General features: G+C 37.0%; 1 long non-coding RNA gene across 4 annotated transcripts in view; it reads left to right on the top strand.

Annotated features, from left to right (window-relative positions):
- LOC112429159 (uncharacterized) overlaps positions 1-22,930 on the top strand; it is a 94,781-nt gene that overhangs the window by 30,935 nt on the left and 40,916 nt on the right. The window lies entirely within an intron of this gene.

Here is a 22,930-nt window from a genome sequence, read left to right as displayed (position 1 = left end):
TGGAGATCTGGCTAAGGAGAAGTTGAGTTAAGGTGTAGTTATTGCTAGCTCTGCTTGGGTAGGAATGGCATAAAGGAATATTCTACTGCCACTGTGCCGGCTCACTTAGTTTTATGACTGAAGCTGTAGAGCAGAACGTTACATCAAGCTATGAAACATATCTTACAGTACCTTTGGTATGGAAAGTAAAACAAAGTTTGTATGGAGCCAAAAGCAAACCATAATTATTTAAAATAAATAAACCATTATTTATTTAAAATAAATTAAAATTTATTTTAATTTTCAGAAGCATAAAACTGATATAAAAATTGTAAGTCAAGGATTCAATTCTAGTTAAAATGGAAGTACATTCCTGTTAAGAATATGCTTGATAACACAGAGAACATGCCATACATTAATTTCTTTCTTGATGATATTTGTACAAGATATAATTTAACAGAATTTCTGAGATTGTAGGGCCCAGTCCTGCAGTGAGTATATCTGTGTGTGAAGCTGCATATATTATATATCCTAACTATCAGTAGTAAAAAGTAAATTTGTATCAGCAATGTTATTGCTGGGCATCATAGCTCACACCTGTAATCTCAGCACTTTGGGAGGCTGAGGTGGGCAGCCTGCTTGAGTCTTGAAGTTCAAGACTAGCCTGGGTAACAGCAAAATCCTGTCTCTACAAAAAGTTTGCCAGGCATGGTGGCACACGCCTGTAGTCACAACTACTCAGGAGGCTGAGGTGGGAGGATCACCTGAGCGCAAGAGGTCAAGGCTGCAGTGAGACTGCACTCCAGCCTGAGTGACAAAGTGGGACCCTGTCTCAAAACCAAAACAAAACAAAACAAAACAAACAAAACAATGTTAGAGGAAAGACTAAATTTTTATTATGATGTCCATGAAACAAAAGTATGGAGACATAAAGGGCCAATTCAATTTCCCTCTTGTGAAAGAACAAAGTGAATCAAATTTAAGTGATACAGACTCTTGAAGCACTCCACTTACACCATGAGACTCAAGTATATAAGGGCAGGCAGTGAAAAAGCAAAAAATCGTTGTGGTGGGCTTCCTGCTAGAGGAGATAAACACAACAAACAAAAATCCAACACCAAGGAGGAACTTCTCCCTTCCTCCTCCCAGAACACATGGCTTTAACTAGTAGAAATCCAGCATAATAGGATTTGTTCTGAATGAGCAAACAGAAATACTTATATATTGATTGAAGGAGAGAATGGCTTTGCATGATAAATTGAAAAGTCTTTCTTTTAAATAGGTTTGCTCAAAGAAAAAAAGAGACAATTTTAGAAAATTTCTGAATTTTCTAAATTAAGAATGAATTGAGAAAAAAATTTATTTGTGAAACTAGAGTGAGATAAATTTGTGTTTGAGACAGAATTTGTCAAATTTGTGTTGATAAATTTTGTCTCAAACACAAATTTGTCAAGTACAAATTTGAGACAAATTTTGAGACAAAAGTGTATTTGTGAAATTGGGTTGAGAGATCATGAAGCAAAGAACATTCTAATATCAGGAAAGTTTGGTTTGATACTTGAAGAATTAATAATCACATTTATATGGAGGGATAGGAATGTATTTAGATCAGATGATTTAATATTGTTAAGATGTCAATTGGCATTCTCCTAAATTTGATCTATAGATTCAACAACAGCCCAATAGAAACCTTAGCAGGACTATTTGTAGTAACTGACAAGATGAGTCTAAAATGCATATGGAGAAAAGCAAAGAACTTAGAATATCCAAAGTAAGTTTGAAAAAGAAAAAGTTAAAGGTTTATATTATCTTATTTCAAAACTTGCTATAAATATATAGTAATCAAGACATTGTGGTATTGATGTAAAGATTAATATTTAGATCAACAGAATTAAATAGAGTCTAGTATAAATTCACATGTATATGTTCAATTATTTTGTATCCTAGGTCCTAATATGACTAAATAGAGAAGAGGGAGTCTTAACAAATACTGCTGGCACAACTAAATATTTACTTGAGGAAAAATGAAAAATTACTCTTATCTCACATGATACACAAAAATTAATTGTAAATAAACTATAGACTTATAGTTTTAAGAAGGAAATATAGGAGAAAGTCTTTGTGATCTTTTGGTATGGAAAGATTTTCTATACAGAACATGAAAAGCATTAAATATATAAAAAAATCAATAAAATGAACTTTATCAAAATCAAAAACTACTGCTCTTCAAATGCTACAGGCTGAGGGGAATATTTGGAACACATATATCTGACAAAAATTTGTATCCAGATTATTTTAAACAACACTACTTAATACTAAGATAAACAATCCAATGTAAAAATAGGTAAAATATTTGAACATTTTGCAGAAGAAACACACGAAAGAAGTACAATATTGTTAACATGAGGGAAAGACAAATTAAAGCCAATATGAGATACCACTACAAACCCATTAGAATGGCTAAAATTAACAACATAAACTAATGAAGACAAAACACTGATAATATTGTTTATGAAGATATGGAGGAAGTAGAACTCTTATACATTCTTGGTGGGAAGGGAAAATGGTATAATCATCTGCAAAAACAGTTTAGTAGTTTCCTGAAGAGGTAAACATGCAATTACCATACAACCTAGCAGTTCTGCTGTTAGGATGTTAGCCGTGAAAGATGAAAATATATGCCCACACAAATACTTGTACATGGATGTTCATAGCAATTTTATTCATATAGTCAACAATTAGAAGCAATCTGTCTTAGTCTGTTTAGTGTTGTTGCAACAGAATACTTGAGGCTGTATAATTTATAAAGAAAAGAGGTTTATTTGGTTTATGATTCTGGTGACTGGAAAGTCCAAAAGCATGGCACTAGCATCTGCTCAGCTTCTGATGAGGTTCACATGTTACATCACAACATGACAAAGAAGCAGAAAGGTGAGTGGGAATGCGCAAAAGGGACCAAACAGGAGGAGCAGCCTTTATAACAACCACTCTTGTGGAAACTAATCCATTCTCACAAGAACTAACCCAGTCTCTTGAGAAAAGTATTGATCTATTTTAATGACCTAAACACCTTTTCAAGGAACCACCTCCCAACACCACTATATTGACAAGTAAATTTCAACATGAATTTTGATGGGGATAAATCTCACTGAAACCATAATAATCCAAATGTCCATCAACAGGTCAACAAATAAATTGTGCTTATGTCCACACAATAAAATGCTACTCAGCAATAAAAAGGAACGAGCTAGTGTTATATAACAATAGAGACAATTCAAAAACATTATGCTGTGCAGAAGAAGGTAGATACAAATGAGTACAAAATGTGTTATTTTATTTACATGAAACTCTAGAAAAGACAAACATAATCTACATTGACAAAGCAAGTCAGCAGTCCCTTGGAGCCAACTGCACACTTAAAATGGATGCATTCAGTTATGTAAAACAGGGGTCCCCAGTCCCCAGGCCATGGACCTGTACCGGTTTGTGGCCTGTTAGGAACCAGGCTGCACAGCAGGAGATGAGCAGTGGGTGAGCAAGCATTACCACCTGAGCTCCACCTCCTGTCAGATCAGTGGTGACATTAGATTCTCATAGGAGCAGGAACCCTATTGTGAACTGCATATGTGAGGGATCTAGGTTGTACTCTTCTTATGAGAATCTAACTAATGCCTGATGATCTAAGGTGAAACAGTTTCATCACAAAAGCATCCTCCCCCACCCACCATAGAAAAATTATCTTCCATAAATGTTTGGGGACTGCTGATGTAAATCATGCCTTAATAGAGTTAAAGATTAAAAAAAAAAACCCACAGTGGAGGCAATGAAGATGAAATTTCATTGTCTTTACCTAGAACTCAATCAGGGAGAGAAAAGAGATAAAAATGAAGAAAATGGGGACAGAAAATATAGAGAACAAATCCTAGAAACCCAATCTTTATATTTAGACTTCTAGAAAGGGAAATTCTTTTAAACAAAATTTAAATCCTGTGTTGAGTTGGATAACCAGGCAAAGGATAGAATCTCAGGTGGTTATCTCCCAACTGCACTTGGTTTGTTTGATCTTTCCTTCCTCCTTTTTTTTACTCATTGTGGCATCCAAAGATTACTGCCATCAACAACATTGTATGAATTCTGGCTTAAATATTTATTCCACAAAATCAAAGTTTTCTTGCTTTAGATTCCCAAACTCTGGGGAAGAGAAAAAGTTGTCATTACATTGGACATCCTTTATTCATTTACACAGGACTACAGCAATCATGTTAGCCTACTTTTTCAGAAAGTGTATACTATTGAAATGTGTGTGTGTGTGTGTGTGTGTGTGTGTGTGAGTTCTTATCTTAGGACTGAAAAAGATGTGCACATCTCTCTTAAATTTTGAAGAGACTATTCAGCAGAGGTAGTGTAGATCCCAACACTTCCCTTCAAATGGAGTGGACCCACCCTTCCCAGGAATGAAGAATAATGGCAACTAATCTGTGACACAACAATTTGAGTAGGATTCCTAATATATTCATGAGGAGTAGCCAGGCTTTAGGAAATTTGGCAGTGTTAAGGTGATGTAGTAATTTTGCTGGAGGCTTAGCATAATTATTCAAAACAAGTCCCTAGAATTTCATTCATCTTTTGGATGAAGTCCAGCAGAAACAAACTGAGTGGTTTTGCCAACCAGAGAACAGTTTGAGTGATTTTTCAGCAATGTTACAAATACTTTCAAGGAACAATGAGATTTTAGGAATGACTTAGAGAAGATGCAGAGAACTTCATTCCCTTAAAAATTACTGCTGTTCACAAAAGAGATGTGATGTCACTTATCTTTAATTTTTATAATATTTGTGTTCTGAGACATGACTCTAACTGAATTTTGTGTCTCTTACTCTTAACTTTTTAAATTATGTTTGCTATTTAAGACTAATGTCAATAAAACTCTCATACTTGTACCATTAGAGAGTAAGTTGAACCGTGTAAAAACTAATAATTAGGTTGATGAATCAGGCATGGCAATGAGGAATTGGGTGGAGCTTGGCAAAATTTTTAGTTTCATTAGAATGGAGAAATTTAGAGAAGGAATTTTATTACCAGAAACAGGAAGGTGGAGGTGGGGTCTTTTTCTAGGTGTTCTTCTTTAGTTTCTAAAGTAAATTATTATTCTATGAGAGCCACATTATTTTAATGTGAATAATTTTTTCAGAGATCATTTATTTGTAAACAGAAATGACTAACTCTTACATCATAGTTTTCCTGTTAAATTAGTGTCTTTATACCACAGGCATAACCAACCACAATTGAAAAACATGGTCAGTCTAACTTATTATGGTTTGTCTGTGTAGCCACACCTTGAGATGGGAGCCTGGAAATGCCAGTTTTGCTAGTCTCAGTCCAAATTAGCTACACTTCAGAAACAGATCATCTCAATTTCCTACCTCCTTCCTCTCTCTGTGTACCTATTATTTTCCTTTTCCACAAAAGACATAAAAATCTCTCTCTTTCTTCTAGAAGAAAGAACCTGTCCTGATAGAAGCTGTCCAGATTATACCCTGAATCTGATGATTTAGAGATCATACATTTGAGTAAGAGGCAGAGTCGTGGCCCTGGCCTGGGCTCAGGAGGCCTATGCTGTGCTCCATCTCTGCCACTGTTTAACTGTCTCAGTCTAGGTGAGAGATGCTTATTCCCTGTTCTCCCTTTCTGCACCATCAGAATAAGAGGGCTGGTCTGGATTATAGCTAACATTCTATGAATCTGATTCTTTCTTTCTTCTCATTTATTCTGCCCTAGCTGACCTCCTCAATGGGTGCTTTACAGTTTACAAAGCTCTTCCATACTTTTATGTTTTAAAAAGCCTTTCACACTCTTGATCTCATTAGATTTTTATAGCAACTTGGAGAGATAGGCAAAGCAGATTTTACTACTTTTGCTTTACAGGTGAAGAAACCGATGCCAATAGAGGATTTTTGACTTGCTCATTGGCTCATGGCTTCTAATGGATGAAGCCAAGGTTAGGAGCCACACTGTTAGTAGTCGTTTCCCATTCTATGCAACCACATTTCATGCTCCCCAGTACAAAACAGCTTAAAGATGGTTTGGTTTTTCCATTCTCATTTCTAAGAGTTGAAAACACAAACACCAATTTGTTTGTGAGCTTCCCTCTTTCTGAAGCTTCAGACACTGAAAAGTAATTTAAGGGTTGAGTTCAGAAAATGGCCAATGTACATGTGTTTAACAAGAATTGTTTTAGTCATTGAAATTGGCAGGGCCAGGAGTAAGGTGAAGTGAGTGAGGCCTTTGCTTCAGGCACAAAATTTAAGGGGATACAAAAAAAAAAGTAATCAAGATGAATATTTTAACGGAATTAAAGTGCAATTTAATATAATTTATGTTAAAAGAATAAAAATTATTGCAAAAATACCATGAACAACACATTAAATTTTTAAATAAAGATGGGATCAGTAGAGAAAAAGGATAAAAATTACATACATGTAATTACATGAATACAATTCTTCAATCTGATAAAAATGGCTACTATACCAAATCTGTGTCCTCTGCCTCCAGACTTCTGATTATGTAAGGAACAAAAAGCAAAACTATTCATTTAAACTATTATTAATTGTACTTTCTGTTACTTGCAGCCAAACACACTCTTACCTGAATCAACATTTTTCAGTCTTACTGGCTGACCATACCTATTTCCTACAACTTTATCTTGTACCAAGAAGGTGCACAATAAATATTTATTGATCTGAAAGAAATTTTTCATTAATTGGGGATGTTTTAAAAATAAAGTGCTGATGAGTTATGGGTATAATTCAAAATTGCTGGGATAGACATAGAGAGGCAGTGTTGAGACGGCCATAGCAAGTACTCAAGGTAATAATAGTAGGTAATGTTTGCCTACTATTTGTTATACTTCAGAGAATGTTGATTTTATTTCTAATATCTGCAGCTTTCTCAAAATGTAGCACTTATTTGTCTTTTAGTTCATGGATGCAATCCAAGCTATCAAAGTATTCCTGGGATGAATTATATGTCAATGAGTTTAGCTACTACCAGACTATTTATAGCAGCCATTTAAAAACTTCTATTTCTGCCTAACTTCAAGCCCTTAAACACCTATTGCAAGACTAGTAAGACGTTGTCTCTGCCCTCAAAGAACTTGCCATCTGATGGGAGGTTTATAACCCAATGAGGAGATTATCTCCCACAGGCCTGTTTCCTCCCTGCCTCCTCATCTCCTATTCTTATCTTTAGTGGTCCTGCTCCAAGATTTTAGAGTGACTAGCAATGGCTTGGAGCTGAGTGGTTCCTGCTTCTATTGTGTTGGGAGTGTCAGCTATGATATTAAGTTGGTGTAAAATAAATGGCAAAAATCACAATTACATTTGCACCACCCTGCCCCCAAAATAGTACTTTGAGTTAGAATTCTGAAAGCCTTTCTTAGAAAAACACTATTGATTCTATTTTTTTTTTTTTAATTTCAGGTGAACTTTAAGTTCAATAGGCCCTGTGGGTAGGCCTGAGGATTAATATTTATGTATGACATTGTTTCAGCTGGAAGGCCAGATGAATGAATGATCAACAAATTTTTGGAACACAATACAACAATAACTGGGAGACTACCCATATAGATACTAGGTGCATTATGTAATATCACAATATGCCTGGGGAACATTCCCATAATATCAATTTAAACTAGCAGCAATGAATCCAAACTTGCTTAACAAGGCAAACTCTGTCATCATTCATTATGGAGGTCGAACATCTATTTAGTTACTATTGCATAAATTAACACTTATAACATGTCAGCTAGCTCTCATTTTCAAGATGATTAACATTTTTCTTAATGTTCAGAGGCATTTATTACATACTCTTGCATTGTGATATGTTGGGCATTTCACCATTTTGCCACAACTGCATACTAAAGGAATGAATAAAATTTAGTGCATTCTCAAGCACCATATCAATAATCTTAACTCTGCATCATTAACTCTAAAAACTTGTAACTAATAGTAAAAGTTCACTGTACTTATTTTAAATCTTCTTTTAAATTGTACTGTGTTCTTATATTAAACCATAACCTAATTTCCAGTAGAGATGAAACAAGCTAACAAATTACACACTTATTTCAGCCTATTATTCTATTTATTTGACATATACCATGTATACAATTAGCTTCCAATTGTTAAAGAATTCAGTGTAGTCTGGGTGTGGTGGCTCATACCTGTAATCCTAGCACTTTGGGAGGCCAAGGCAGGTGGATCACTTGAGGTTAGGAGCTCGAGATCAGCCTAGTGGACACGGTGAAACTCTGTCACTATAAAAAAAAAAAATTAGGCAGGAATGGTGGTGCATGCTTGTGGTTCCAGTTACTAGGGAGGTTGTGGTGGGAGAACTGATTGAGCCCACAAGGTTGAGGCTGCAGTGAACCATGGTTATGCCACTGCACTCCTGCCTGGGTGACAGAGATTCTGTCTCAAAAGAAAAAAACAATAAAAACTTAAAACAAAACAAAACAAAAAAACCTGAATTCTAGTTCAGGCTCTGGCTGACCATAAGAACTTGGTCAAATAATTCCTAGTTTGTTTCTGGATAATTTTTTTTTTTTAATTTAAGAGACAAGATCTAGCTCTGTTGCCCAGGTGGGAGTGCAGTGGCATGATCATAGCTCATTGTAGCTTTAACTCCTGGGCTCAGTTTATCCTCCTGCCTCAGCCTCAATTTGTTTATAGAAAAATCATGTGTTCTGTTAATACTGTCTCAAGGGTTTCCAATAGTGTCACATCTAAGACTGCACTGGCCACCAGAAATGTTAAACACAAATCTCTGCATGTCTAGGCAAGAAAATATATGTGTTATTATGAATATGTATTCATATATAATATACTATGAATGTGTATATATATTCATAAAAGTTGTCTGTAAATGAGAAGTAAGGTTTTATGAAGTGGTTCTAACTTTTTCTCACTTTAATCTAGACCTTGACTTTAAACACCTTTTATCTTGTAATTATTAGTTTCTTCACCAATCTTCCCCACAAGTCAATGGCTTTGTCAAAGTTTTGGGATGCACATTATTATCCTCCTGAGGCTACCACAATAATTGGTACATATAAGAAATTCTTTAAATGTTTGTTAAATGAATATATTCAACAGTAATCTGAGGGTATAAAGTACAATTACCACAAAAGTGATAGGTAAACTCTTTTTATGTTATCTAGGTTTTGGTATAAGTACACTACTTCTTCACTTTTTTTTTTTTTTTTTTTTTTTTTGAGACAGAGTCTTGCTCTCTCTCTCCCAGGCTGAAGTACAGTGGTGCGATCTCGGTTCACTGCAACCTCTGCTTTCTGGGTTCAAGCAGTTCTCCCTGACTTATCCTCTGGAGTAGTAGCTGGGATTACAGGCACCACCATCACACCCAGCTAATTTTTTTATTAGTACAGAAGGGGTTTCACCATATTGGCCAGGCTGGTCTTGAACTCCTGACCTCAGGTGATCTGCCCACGTTGGCCTCCCAAAGTGCTGGGATTACAGGCATAGCACACTACTTCTTGACAAGGAAATGTCTTGTTTCCAAAAGTATACCACTGTCTCCCTAGTAGTTATATAAATTTCAGTTACAATTAGGAAACTTCTGACATAAAATCTAAATATGGAAGGATAAATGTTACATAAATTGTTGTAAGCTTAATCACCACTGAAGTTGTTCAAAAATAAGTCTTTGAAAGACAGTTAATTTCAGGCAGTAGTACAATTCCATAGCCATGTCCAGGTATCTTAAGAAGCACTTATACCATAATGATGTATATAAGAAAACATTTTGGACCAAGCTTAAAGCAATTAAGTTATATTAAATATTTAATAGGTCTATGAGAAAAACATTAAATGATCTGCATGTCTGCTTTATACCACATATACTACACCCACAATAGTAAAGAGTCCCATTAGTTCAGGGTGACCGAATTTCTATAAATCCCATGAATAGGAAAATCAGAACTTTTTTCTAGTTGCATATCACATGCTCATTAATTGTCCCTAAAGCCACTGCATAAAACAGGCTCCAGTCCAGTGGATAATTAAGGTGATCCCTTTCCTGAACTAAACAGGTCATGTGGCACTGTGAATGCCAAAGCAGGTAAACCCTGCCTCCTGTGATTATTGATAAATATAAATGAAAATGAAACAAGTTACAAGTCAAAGTAATTATTATGTAGTGTTACAATTATATGACAACAATAAGAAGTATTCTGCCAATAATATGATGGAAACTCTGTAATAATAATACTACTCATTGAATATTTAATATGTGCCAGTCCCTGGGCTAACTGCTTCTCTGGCAGTGTCTCATTGAATCCTCGCCAAAAACTTGAGAACAAAAGCCCAGTTAGGTGATATTGCCCTAGTTTATATAGCCCATAGGTGTCAGAGCCAGGACTTAAACCTCAGCCAGCTGACCCCAGAACTCATGCTTCTTAATCACTTAGCACAGACAATGGGAAATGTTAATTAAATGAACATTTGGCGCATACTATAAGGATCCTGCCACCTCACTATTAATAACTCAGCAACCAATCTGCAAAAAACATTCAAGTGGATTCTATTAACTGCAAACTTATGCTCCTTCCTCTATACAACTAAGGGAACACCTGACCATAGAATGCAGTGCAGGGTCAATAAGTGGGTGGCACAGGGAGTATGGCACAATCCAACATGACCACTGTGGCCAGGGAATGCTCCATGTTGGATCACCATTTCTACTTTACAGACCAAATGTCCATGCATGGTTAGTCCTCTCACAAGTACCAGTCACGGGGGTGAGAAAATCAAAGCACAAGCCTCTCCTACCCAAGAGTGAATCAAAATGCTGGGAGAGCAGGACTCAGCGGTACAAAGGGCATACAGGGTCCACACATACAGCGATTAAACTTTAATCCATATTCTCTGAAATTAACCTCTGATTTCTTTTTGAATACAGTTTTTTAGGTTTGGATGTGATTGTATTGTACACTTTAATCACTCCAGGTGAATCTATATCTTCATGAGAAAAAGATTTCACAACCTTTGTCAAAAAAGATACTCCAGCACATAATAACTCGCTTTTTTTTAATCTGATGATTTTCATTCTATAATGCAAATTTTTGCTTAAATAATTGAGAGTATCATCATCTCTGTTACTCAACAAAGCCTATTTTAACACTGGTAATTGAATTTCTGCAAGTAGATGTTTTTCAGTTTGACCTGCTGTGTGTACCCTTCTTCTCTTCTGTTATGTTCAATGTAACTTGGCTTTTTCACTTTGTTTTAGTCAAGGTAAGCTAACTGTTGTAACAATGAGCCCCAAATCTCAGCAACTATCACAACAAAAGTTTATTTTTTGCTCTAATCACAGTTCAGTTCAGAAAACAGGCAGCTTGCTTCCAAAGGATGAGCTGGGGACCCAGGCCCCACCCTTGTCAACAAGCCGACATATTTAAACACGCACCTATGGAAGGGGAAAAGAGAGTGGAGATTCATGTGGAGAGGGTTTTCATGAATCAAGGGGGAACCAGTACCTGTTGCTTCTACTCACATGTACTGATCAGCTCTCAGTTACTGTGAGGGAGCTGGAAAACATGTAGCCAGAAAGAGGAGGAGGAAATGAATATTGGTGAAGAGTAGCTGTCTTTGCCAAACGTAAGTAGAGTAAGTGAGAATTCTCTTGGCCCAGGGTCTTAGTATTTTATAGTTAAATAATAATTAAGGAAGATGTCAGTTAAAAATATTTTGCCATCTACAATAAACTCTTTCAGGAGATCTAGTCAAAACTACTAGGATGAATACTTGTAAAAAAATTAAAAAAACAATAACCTTGTCCCCTGACCATGCAATTATGGTAGAGAAGTAGGCAAACCAAAATGAATTTTAAATACAAAAATGAAATATGGGATGAACTAAACTACATCAATTTTTTTCATTAGGAAAAAGACTTCTGATGTGAATTAAATGTTGTGAATTAAATGTGAATTAAAACACTATCACTATATATTTATTAGAATGGCCAAAATCTAGAACATTGACCACACCAAATATTGACAAGAATGTGGAGCTACAAAGCCTCTCATTCATTACTGGTTTGAATGCAATATGACATGGACACTTTGGAGGACAGTTTGTCAGTTTCTTACAAAACTAAACAGTACTCTTACCAGAAATTGCCCTCTTTGATATTTATCCACAGTAGTTAGGATCTCATGTCCATGCAAAACCTAGTACACAGATGTTTACAGCAGCCTTATTCATAATTACAAAAAGTTGGAAGCAACCAAGATGTTCTTTAGTATGTGAATGGATAAACTGTAGTACATCTAGACAATGAAGTATTATTTAGTGATAAAGAGAAATGAGCTACCAATACATGAAAATATGTGGAGGAATATTAAATGCATACTACTAAGTGAAAGCACCCAATCTGACAAGGCTACACTATATGATTCCAACTATATGACATTCTGGAAAAAGTGTAACTGTAAAGACAGCAAAAGGGGGAGGGATGACTAGACAGAGAACAGAGAATTTTTAAGGCAGTGAAACTATTCTATATGGCACTCTAATAGTAGATACACATCATACATTTGTCAAAACCTATAAGGTATATACAACACCAAGAGTGAACACTAATGCAAGCTATGAACTTTGGGTCATCATTGGTTCGCTGTATCTACCTGAACCATTCTGGTGCAGGATGTCAATAGTGGAGTAGACTGTGTATGTGATAGGGCAGTGGGTGTCTAGGACTCTCTGTATTTTCTGATTAATTTTGCTGTGGATCTAAAACTCCTCTAAAAAATGAAGTCTAATTTTAACATTATGATTTATAATGAAATTGTAACATGTGACTTGAAAAATTAGCATACAGAAGCAACATCAATAATGCAATAACTTTAATTTTGCTTAGATGATTAATAAATATTTTTCAAGCACTTGTATTCAAACTGTAGGAGATTTGTAGATGTGTTCAGGGATGGCCATGGTATTAGTAATGTTCTTTAATCCAGGGATCCATGGCAGGCCCCTCTGGATTTAAAGTCATTAATTTCTATTATTGTCACAGTGTCTGACCATGAGCCCTTAATCTGATTATCTCTCCTGCTATTCTAACCAGAGCTATTCCACTACTGTCTTATAATGGGTGCAAATTAATTCCTAACATAAAGCAATAAGAGCTACTATAGAAAGTTCTTTAAATTTGTTTTGCTATTAAATGAACTTTGAAGTGCCTCAGTACTTGATTAAGAAATCATGCTATTTTCTATAGTGATTTTTGTTGCCTGAATTCAAATTATATCATATTAATCCGCAGTCCACAATATCAGGACTGAAGAGGTACAATTAATGTTCCAATAACTCATTAATTGAAAGATTTCTCTCTGCAAAGGAGATTTTATTATTTACATGTTTTATAAATATTTTCCAAGGGAACTCCATATTCAGAGCAGCACTGTAACTAGCTATGCTGTATAAATAACAATGAATTGAATCCTTTACTAAGTGGTTAACATACACAATGTATTATGTTACATCAAAAATGCTTAGTACAATCAATTCCCAAGAAAGAGAGTGTAATTTTCTAACTATAGAAAAGCCATTTTAGAAGTAAGCTTTAAGCTGTGAATAGATAGGAATAAGAAAGTCATGATGTTGATGTAAATAAATAATGAATAGTTTGTTTCTTGGTGGAGGGGAATGTAACCCTTTTTGGAAATGAATATAAAAACATATTGTGGATCAGTTATGACAAGAAAATAGCCTAGGGCAGTTATTCTCTTTCTTTTGTATGACTGTGAAAAGAATAATAATGCTGCAAACTACCGAGCCTTTCCCATTACTGCCACATAATACATTAAGAAATGAAATTAAAATAATTTAACCAAATCTGAGGATGAATGAACTTTTAAGAGGATGCCAAGAAAAATGCGGGGAATTCACATTTATTAAGCAATTCCATGAAGCGGACACTGTGCTAAATACTTTGTATGCATTTTTAAATTTAATTTCCATATATTAATCGAGTTAGAGGTTATATCCCCATTTTACAGTTAACGAAAGAAACTCAGAAAGATTAAGTAACTTGTTCAAGGTTGTATCAGTGACAAAGCTCCGAATGAATCCTCATTGGTTCAAGGATGCCTTCAAAAACATTTTTTTTAAAGGAACATTGAAGAGCCTTCTGACTCAAGATGGTAGGGTAAGCTCATCTATCTATTTTCTATCTCTCTCAAGGCTCTGTTAAAAAAAAAATAGTCAAAGATTATCTAAAATGTCTAAACCTACAACAATGGGAAGAATATGAAGGGACTTTAGCAGATATGATATTTCAATAATTTTCTGCAAGATGGAAAGTAGGCAGTTAAATTATAGACTCATGAAGCGAAGTAGAGGAAACTGCCACCAAGTTATATGCAGAGGCAGCTGTAGTGAAGGCGGTAACCAGGTTTTCAACCACAGCCCCCGAAAAATGCCAGACTGATGAATTGTTTTTGGAATGAGAAGTTGGGTCAAAAAAAAGGCAGTTTGAAAAGGCTGTATACAGAACAAACTCCCAGTTTCCTCATCCACAAAATTTATAGCATTATAGCACTTAAGCTTTACTTCTTATATTGTCATTGAAAAAAAGAAAGTTCTCTTATAAATTATGTTGAGAACTAGGGCTCCAGCTAATAAATCAACTAATAATAAATATCACCTGGATAGCTCCGTGGACTACACAATGAATTTGCTTCTAGAGAATATTGCAAACAACTGGACACACTAGAGATTACACTACAAGCCAGAGAGTAAGCTCAGTCTTTTTTTTTTTTTTTTTTTGAGTGGGGAGTTGCTCTTGAGAGTCAAATCAGTTGTATGAAGTGTTTGGTGCTCAAAACTACATTCCCTCAGCTTGCTGCTCATTTCAGGGCTGTAATGGACAGTTCCGTGATCACTGGCAGTGAGTGTCCCCTCTCAAGCTCATTTTTGCTGCTTCTCTTTTTGTTTCTGTCTCAGAGTTACTTAGCCTGAAAGTTACTTAGCCTGAAAATAGGCATATCCCAGATGTCAGGGGGAGGGTACAGACAATGCTCCCGAGGAACCAACGAGAGACAGAAATCTGTAGATAGATACCCAGTCTCTCTCATCCTCCAGATATAAGATTCTAGGTGGTCTCTTTATGGTTCCCCAGAGGGCTCCCAGCAGATGTATTTCAGTGGCTCACGGTAGTAACCAGCCTAGAATATACCCTTGATTGGCATTCCCTCTTTCCCTATCTTACTCCCTTTACACATTCACTCTAGATTTCTAGAGGCAATGCTCAAATAAACTATCTGTATTTAAAATCTGTCATCAGCTCTTAAGAAACCCCCAAAATAAGAGAGGAGAGGTGTAGGAATCAGGCCTATGTTAAGATCTGTGGATGCCCAAATTAGGCCAATTATTTGGCACTCATCCAAACATTGAGAAACATTTATTTAACATTTTTTAAAAGTTTGGAGGTCAGAAAACTGCTTCTGCCAGTGCTACCATCACTGATAACATCATATCTTCCCCATGCTAATGAAGCTGATGATAAATGATGAAACATGGGATTCAGCTATTATCAGAGTTAAGTCTGTCTGAGCTATTTGAATTACCTTCTCTCTCCAAAAAACTCACTCACTCAAGTACATTTTATTGGTAGGATATAAACCAGATCCAAGGCTGTAGCTTCAAGGAAGGTTAGAAATACAGTTTTTTAGCACTTTAGCCTTTGCAATAAGTGATATGTGGGAGGGTATAAGAAAGGAATGGGAACGCATGTCAAGTGCATTGAACAATATTGAACACAGTGTGCTGTGCAGTGACTCAACATCCACAATCGTTGCCTATATTTATCTTCCAAAGAAAAACCAGAGCAAAACCAACATGCTCCAATCTTGCATAGTACAATATGACTTTTTATAAACAAAAACATGATCACTCTCTCCTAAAACAGAAGATCCAAAGTCTGTTCATTGTATCCATCTAGTGATATTGTTCATTTCTCTTCCAGTTCAGTTATAATTCTACGTTGATGTCTTTTAAACTTAGGGCTAAACTATAAATTTTACCATCAATAATATGCCTTATATCAAATAGGAAGGAATAGAGAGAGAAGAGAATTTGGATTAATATATACAAGTATAAACACAAAGCCGGGGAAAATATGCAAAACTATCTCAGATCTTGTTCTTGTAACTGTTCGCAAAATCATAAATAGTATGGTTAACCTAATTTTCCACTATTTATTCCAATTGTCTTTTGCCTCAGTTATTATCTAAACTGGAGAGGATTCTTCACATGGTAGAGAAACCCCAACCTTCATTGCTGAAAGATTTGAGGCCTCGGTAATCCTGACACTTTGGGATTACTAAAGGCATCCATGAAATTTTATCACTGGCCATGTAAATATGTAAATACTTGGAAGTACCAAAGAGGATCTAGTTCCAGACATAGACCTCTCTTTTTTACCCCAGCAATCACCACAGTAGATACAGTTCTCTTCTTTGTTGAATGGCAAAAGAATCCCTAAATTCTAGGTGGCCATTTTGACTTTAAGTGAAACCATTATTGTATCTCCCAGTAGAAACTTTCCTTCTCTGGGTACTGAAAATCTCTAAACCAGCAAAGCAAAAATTCGCGATGATAAAAACAAAAGATTACTGCATGTGGGTATAGTATTAATAGTATAAGAATCTGCTTTCAAACCTATCTCTTGGTTCCCAAATCCAAGCATCCTGGCCTGGGGAGAGAGCGCATAACACATTGGTGACTGGTTTCAGAGCATATACTATACCTTGCAGCAAAGCATCATAGGCTCTCAAACTGTTGTCTTAAGCTAGGGTCATAACATTCTTTAATAAGACGTTTCACTGATTTAAAGGCCACATGCTTCAGGGAGATAGACTATAATGGTATGTTGCAGATAATAGTTAGAAGCTCACAAATACATTTCCCATCTTCCTGGTGACAAACTTAGATTACATTTCTCAGCATCCTTTGCTCTTAAGTGGAATAATTTGAATGAGTTCCTGTCAATAGAGTATGGGTTAAATTTAATGATAATCACCTCCAAACCTGGGTCATTGGTGGCCTACTCCCTCCGTGAAATCCCCTGAGAAGCCCTTCTGTAGAGATGAGCCCTGAGAAGCTCATCTCCTCAGCTGAGTGCAGAAAACCAATTGAGGGAGGGAGGCCTGGGATCTCTGAATGATTTTGGATTCACTCTGCCCTGCTGACTGCTATTGCACTGTGAAAATGGAAATAGAATTTTAAAAAATTATCTATGTGTTCCATCATATTAATTATATTACACACTTTAATTTGGGGTTGTTACAGTAATTATCCTACCCAGACTAATACATGGAACAATAACTAAATTCCATATATGTGAGACCATTGCCTTATTTATTTTATTATAAAATGATTTTTTGGGATATGAAGCAATGTTCTGTGGCATACCATAGTGTTGGATAACACATTCAGTACATTTACAAATGGATCGTATTGTTGGCAAATTCATTCCAGAGTAAGTATCATTCTAGTAAGAATGAATTGATCCCTTTCCCTAATGGGAGCGGAGTGGCTGGCTATTCCAAGTCCATACAACCAGGTCAGCACTGGACTCTGCTGTGGGCAGGTGGGCACTCAGCAGCGGTGTTAGCCAGACCAACCTTGCTGAGAAGTCCATACCATTTGAGCCCATGTAAACCTCTCCCTGGTAAATAATACAAATAATACTTGTGTTATTTTCCTGTGGCTGCTATAACAAATTACCACAAAATTAGTGGCTTAAAACAATAGAAATTTATTCTGTTACAGTTCTGAAGACCAGAAGTCCAAAATGAAGGTGTTGGCTGGGCTCTGCTCCCTTTGAAGGGTCTAGAGGAGAATCCACTCCTTGCCTCTTCCAGCTTCTGCTGGCTGCTAGCATTCCTGACAGCATCACCCCTCCCTGCCTGTGTCTTCACATCACCATCTCCTCTTTGCAGGTATAGCATTTCCCTCTTTTTTTTTTTTTTTTTTTTTTTTTTTTTTTTTTTTTTTTTTTTTTGAGATGGAGTTTCGCTCATGTTGCCCAGGCTGGAGTGTGATGGCGCAATCTCAGCTCACAGCAACCTCTGCCTCCTGGGTTCAAGCAATTCTCCTGCCTCAGCCTCTGGACTAGCTGGGATTCCAGGTATGTGCCACCATGCCCAACTAATTTTGTATTTTTAGTAGAGATGGGGTTTCTCCAGGTTGGTCAGGCTGGTGTCGAACTCCCAACCTCAGGTGATCTGCCCGCCTTGGCCTCCCAAAGTACTGGGACATTTCCCTCTTATGAAAACACTTGAATGGCTTTTATGGCCCACCCAGAGGACTCAGAGTTATCTTCTCATCTGAAGATCCTTGACTTTCACATCTATAAGGACCTTTTCAAATAGGGTGACATTTTTAAGTCCCAAAGCCACCATTAAGCACACTACCCTGTACTTTGTACATTTTGTTTATAAACCCAGTGAGCAAACACGGGGTGGTTAGGGAAATTAAGGAAGGAGGCTGACTAATATCCACAGAACAGATTATCCTGTCCCTCTGCTTATTAACAGCCTCTTCCACAGTAGGTGCCTTTGGTGAGCATTTAAATGGAATACACGAAAAAAAGTGCCACTCAGAACTGTTTATCACCAATCCTCAATTTTATTCGTTCCAAATCCTTGAGCATCTAGCCAAATCATTATCCGTTACCCAAAAAAAAAACTGATATAAATTCACAACCCTGGGAAGTTTTCCTTCTAGGAAAAGGGAGCAATCAGATGTACTGCCCAAAGTTCTTTCATAAGGAGGATTTTCTTGCCACACACATTTCAGGGCAACTCCTAAGTGAAGCTGTAATGCTACCTCAGTTCATTTCCAGCTGGTGTTTGCATATTATGTGTAATAATTTATAAACCAGGCTTGATTACTTTCTTTTACAGTTTCTTAATAAGAGTCCCATCATAAATTAGACTTTGTCCCAGATGGTTTAAATACAGAGCCTTTAACGAAGGGATTGCATGTAGAGATATAGGCAGGCATAAAGAAACAAACAAGGGATGGGGAGGTACAAGAAAACTAGCAAGAATGTGATGCTGTTATTATTCTCTGGAGGGGCAAGGAAAGAAACAGAGCTCAGTGAGAATCAGACCGATGGAGAATAAGCTTCCCAGCAGGGGCTGCGGTTGTGGAGGAAGGTATGTAGGGTCAGAGATGCAACACTAAAGTAGGAAGAGGGCATGGAAGTGTTCTTCACACTCTGGAAACTTTTGATCTCCCATTGGCACTTGCTATTGATTGAATCCAACTGGAAGAGAGGTGGCAAGGGAGCCAAGATGATGTAGTCCATATTGTTCAGCATTTCAGGGCCCAAAACAGAGCAAAATGAATCGGAGGTGTGCAAACACAGCCAGCTAACATTTCATGGGAACTTTCATGTGGTCAAATGTGTGGGCTGAGGGAGAAATGACAATGCAGCAAGAGCAGGTGTGATGGTCACCTGAGGCATTGCTCATGCCTCTTACCTGTGCCTTTATGACTTTCTACTTGATGAAGGAGTGCTGCTGTGCATGCCCTAGTTTATGACACAACACCCAGACCATGATGGGCAGCTGTTTACATGACCATTTTATATTCTGTGGTCAGATACACAAGTCTCTGCCATGGCCCAAAAGCAATCCAAGATCTGTTTCTTAACATTTATTTGGAGACTAGGTCATGGCTTTGCTCTAAGACCTCAAAGGATTGCACTGTAATTCTAAATCAAGGTTTGACAGGGGCCTCCTACAGGATTGCTTTCTGTCAAACACTCCAAGCACCATTTAATCTGTTGGATCTTAAATCTCAAATAGCAGAGTAGCATGCCCAACAGTTCATAGTTACAAATCATTCTCTTACTCTGGACCCCATTCAGAACTAGCAATCTTACGGATAACTTGATAAATGGGTCAAAGTAGCACATTTAAAGGTATGTACATTGTTTCAAAAGTTCAGTGAGATAGTAACAATCATTGGGTCTTTTTAATAGTGGGCAATTTTAATAGCGATTTTCTTTCACCCACTATTAAAGAGACACAATGATTGTTACTATCTCACTGGACTTTTGAAACAGCATATATACACTTTTGTATATGGAGCAGGAATTATCTCAACTTGCTATAAACTAATGGACTGCCATAAACTTTAGTGATGTCATGGTCTTTGAATTTGCATAATTTGTTTTTTCCTCCCACCTTCTGGCACACACACTCCTTAATAAGGAATCTATGAAGGTTGCCACTTCCTACTCACATAGCCAATCAGCATGATACTAACCATGTAGTGAAACAAAGTGATGTCCTATGGCATGATGAGACAGGCAAGGTTCCTGTGTACCAGATTACTACAGAAAACTGGATAGCTGAGGTCAGATGCCTTACCCTACAAGGTGAAATGACTTCTGTCATCTCTTTGTTAGAAGGGAGAAAAACACTTTTAACAGATTCATAGCAGCACGTCAGCTCTCAACATTTTATTTGCTTCAGTTAGTTAACTACATCTGTAACAGCCATTGAATGTGGAGTTACATGGTTAATAATAATACACTCTCTCCAAGACTCCCCAATTTCTGTGTGGGTCAAAGAGGAGTGTTAAATGGGGGTATGACAAAAAATCATCACCCCTGAATTTTTCAGACCTTGGATGATGACACAGACCTCTGACATTCACCCAGAAATGTGGCAATACTTTTGGTCTACTGTTTCAATAAGAAGGGGACATTTTAGGAGCTTCAACTTGGTCCTTCATACCATAATGGCCTTCATTCCATGAGATAGGGAGCCAATGTGGGAGTTCAACCAGAGGTTGAGTATGTCTAATCCAACTACACATGCAGGAACTGGGAAGGGTACGTTTGAGGATCCACTGAGTCACTGTGAGGTGAACTCAGATCAAAATTATATTTATCACCCAGCTTCTATTAAGTCCCCATTTTGACTGGTGAGCACAGTAGCAATTGGGGTGCCCAATGAGCAGCATCTGCTCTGAGTCAGTGTCCCAGTAATCCTCCCAAAGTGTGCTTATTTTCTTTCCCTTTTGGTGAAAGCTAGAAAAAGGATTGATGGTATATCCTCTGACATCACCACAGAATATTTCAAGGGAATCCAATGTTCCCTCCATTTAAAAAGCTCTAGGTCTGTGTACTGGACCAAGAATGGGAATTGGTGAGGCGCTGTTTCTCTCATTGTAATGACTCAAGTCAGGCCAGTGTTTACCAGATTAGTCAGTTATACTAATCAAGAAGGACCTTAGTCTACCTATTTCAGTCCTCAGGACATCACAATAAATTGGCCACCACCATAGACACCCATAGGCCAAGCCATTCTAATAACAACTCTGGCTCTTTTGCCCATGACTGTAATCACGTCTATTTTGTCTCTGGTATTTAAATACTGCCATTTGGCCTCTGCCAAGCTGATACTGTAATTCCCGCTGAAATTGAAATTAAGGAACTCATTTTAGGGACAGCTTCCTCCCTCTGTCATCATCCCAATCTATAGAAAGTAACCACTACAGAATTTTCCAAGGATGCTGGTGGAACTTTCCAATAGATATCTCAAACTAGAGAGGGGCTAGTCAACTGAGTCACACAAGGTAGATCTTCTTCAACATTCCTGACTCCATTAAGTCTCTGGAGTCTTTCCTCCATATTATTCCAAAGAATTTCTAACATATATCTGAGTTTAATACAGGCTGCCACTGAGTCCCTATTTCAGTTGAACAACTGAAAAACCAGTAAAGCTGCTCCTCACTGTTGAGTTATGTCCTCAAAATAAGAATTTTTGATAATACATAAGAACCATATCAATAATTTCAGTTTATTCTAAAGAAATGTTTCTCCCTGCCTTAACATCCTGAGAACCTATTCCTACGCCTTCCTGCAAATGAAAATTAGCCAAATCCTATCATTCCAACTGCCTCCTCCCAGGATAGATTTTGTATTTGTTCTCCTGGGGCATGCTGCAATCTAATTCTCTTTGCAGATCTGATGGCACTGAAAGGGGAGAAGGCAGGCAAAAAGAGGATCAGCATCCCTTCGGAAGGTAACTACCTTGGTTGAGGTCATTATAGAATCTCAAGCAACAAAGGACTAATGCCATCTGAAAGGGAGGAGAGACTGCTTTTATGAACAGGCATATTCAAAGCAATTTAAAGATTCAGGTTCTCAGGTTCATCCACATCTACCCAAATATCCCCATTCTGTTTCTTTAGGTCCCATCCTTTCATGATCAATGCCACAAATTTCACATAGGAAACTACTGAGACTGTGAACTCAAATTGTAATTCTGCAACCCAAAGGAGCAAACTTTGAGTCTTGTTTTAAGGCATTTTAAGTCTGCAGCTATGATATATAAAAGGGTCTCTTGAGGGGTGGTCATAGAAGTTCTCTGCAACTTTTTCCTTGCCCTGAGCCAAGAATTTAAAATAAGAGCAAATACTCTTTCTGTAAGCTCTTCAGTGCAATAGGAAGCAACCCTTCCACTCAAGTTTTCTCTATTTCTCATTTGCACCACAATAGTGCAATGCAGCAGCCAGTCTGTCAAAGGCTTGTCTTCAATAGCTATTCTATCCTATGTGGCCATATGTGATCATTTAGCTATTTGCTTCATGGAAAACAGTATCCCATTTCCCAGTGGTCATGAAGTTACCACTGCCTATAAACAACTAAGTCAGATAACCAATCTCATATTATATTTAAAAGTCGATTTCTTGATCAAATTTTGGTACTGAATACTGCATTAGGTAAGGTTCATCACATGTAATAGATACCACTCAAGGTATTCAAGCAGAAAATCTTTAATTTAAAAGAGTAGATGCTTACAAAATTATTGGTAACTTGGAGGAATAAAAGTCAGGAGGCTATCCTTAGTCTT

This window comes from Macaca nemestrina, chromosome 5 (genome assembly GCF_043159975.1).
Source record: "Macaca nemestrina isolate mMacNem1 chromosome 5, mMacNem.hap1, whole genome shotgun sequence".
In the NCBI taxonomy this organism is placed as follows: Eukaryota; Metazoa; Chordata; class Mammalia; order Primates; family Cercopithecidae; genus Macaca; species Macaca nemestrina.
Note: the sequence above shows the minus strand (reverse complement) of the source record. Positions and strands in the feature narration are given on the sequence as shown.